Source organism: Artemia franciscana, chromosome 14 (assembly GCF_032884065.1).
Source record: "Artemia franciscana chromosome 14, ASM3288406v1, whole genome shotgun sequence".
NCBI lineage: Eukaryota > Metazoa > Arthropoda > Branchiopoda > Anostraca > Artemiidae > Artemia > Artemia franciscana.
Window position 1 is genome coordinate 40,705,291 of NC_088876.1, and position 2,195 is coordinate 40,707,485.

Genomic DNA, 2,195 nt, shown 5'->3' on the forward strand with positions numbered 1-2,195 from the left:
AATATTTGAAGAAAAAAGGTAAATGATAGATTTATGTCGGTCAAGGCCGTATCCAGGAGAAAGAGGCCATGGGTTTGAACCACCCTGTAATGTTTGTCTGACTCGTAAAAAACTTAAAAAAAAATGAAAAAACTAATTTTTATCCATTTTTTGAAGTTTTTTGTAGTCCCCCAATAAAAAATCTTTTTGTAGAACATCCTCCAAAAAAAAAATCCTGAATATGACTCTGATGCAGGTAGTACTTCAATTTCAAGTTTTTCGATTTTCTCCTTATTCTTATTGTTTTTATTTGTACGTGTATTGTGGTTGTAAGCCCAAAGAAGCTTTGCTTCGGGCCATTTAGTTGTTAATAAAAAACGTATTCTTTTTATCAATATTAGATTTTGTCTTGTATGTATTCATTTAAAGAGATCACAGAAGTAAGTGTGTCTAGAGATAGAGCCACTCTCTTCACCGCATAAGAATAAAAAAAATCATTTAAATATTATAAGTAATTAGTTTTACTTATCTTGAAACTTTCTTGAATGGTTTTACTAGACAATAAAATAAAACCACAAAACCATGAGAGCTTAGAAATCTGTTTATATGTCACGTTAATTATTTACATTTTCCAAATTTTTTAGGATTAACTGTTGCGACTTATCGGACAACTAATCCAGTACGTTTCAAATAATGGTTCTTGTAATATCATTTACGCCTTGTGAAAGGCTAAAAATAAATAATCGGGCAAGATATGCCTGAACATACTATTAAATTCAAAGATTAAAAATGCTGTAATTTTTTAATCTGTTTGAACGGTGAAATTTGCCAATCCCGCTTTCTAGGGCTTTCACAAGAGAAAGGCTGAGGTGGCCAGGACACATTCGGTGGATGAGGGATAATAGATTGCTTGAGATTGTCTTTGAGACCAACCATTTAGGACCAAATGAAGAGCAGGTCGTCCCCAAATGTGATGGGACGATGTCGCGGGAAAAAGAGGAAATTGAACCTTCTGGGAGATCGTAAAGAGGGTGGTGTTGAATAGATTGGATGGAGAAGGAGCGTGCGTGTCTGTGTTGGCATCAGGTGGCTTGGTGTTGCAGTGAGTTGTAAATAGTACTAAGAGATCAAATGGTACATTTTAATTTCTTATGGGAAAATCTATGGTGGAAAACTGGTACAATATAAAAAGGTTTCTGACATCAATTTTGCTCGCTCATTCTAAATAACGTATCAATTTCAAAAACTAATAACGAGCCTCTGTTTCAGTGATTGTTGTTTTGTAAATTATTGACTATTTTGTACATTATATATGCCAAAATGAATATAATGAATAAAGAAATCACCAATGCAACAGCACAAACACATAAAAAAAGAAGACAGAAGGAGAAAAGGAAGACTGTTTTCCTACATTAGTAATTAATATAGATCAGTACTTGAATGAAGCCTTAACCCTACTCATCCATACAATTACATAGGTCGAACAGCATAACCATACACAATCAACCATAAATAATCCATGGACAGAGAGTCGTTTCGTAAGTAAGTATAAGTCGTCATTTACCAAATAGTAAAAATAGTTTAAAAAAATGAAAAATAATTCAGAGGCAACAACCAAACACAAGGGCTCATCAAGAGAATACACACTTGCCTATAGGGATTCGGCACTTTGAATTCCCTACCCAGGCAAGTGGCGTGCCTACCAAACATTCCCTATGGTATCCCCGTGTCGGACATCACCCCCAAAAGATATGGCTAAGAAAAAATAAATGTAGAACAACCAAGTAACACCAAAATGCGTTTATCATACCTTAGTTCTGGCTTTCGTGTATTTAAGTTACCAATTCACAATATATATTAAAATTAAATAATTATTCAAAATTTATCAAAATTTCTCTCTTGATATAAATATGAACTAGTAAAAAGCAAGGAAAGAATTCAAAATCAGACCATTTGAAATGACAATATACACAAAATCCTCCGGAAATCCACTTTCAAAAATTAGGGACAAGCCAAACTAGGAAAATCAAGATAAGATCTAATTGACATGATATATCTAAGTATATCTAGTTTCATAGCTCAACCTAGTTTCATGTGAATCTGTACAAAATAGATCTCCCTTCTTTAGTTCTTCATCTTTTCAGAACCAAGTTACGGTTTAGAATTTGGAATTGAAGTCTTTGGTTATATTTCGGCTCAAAGTAATATCTTAAAGT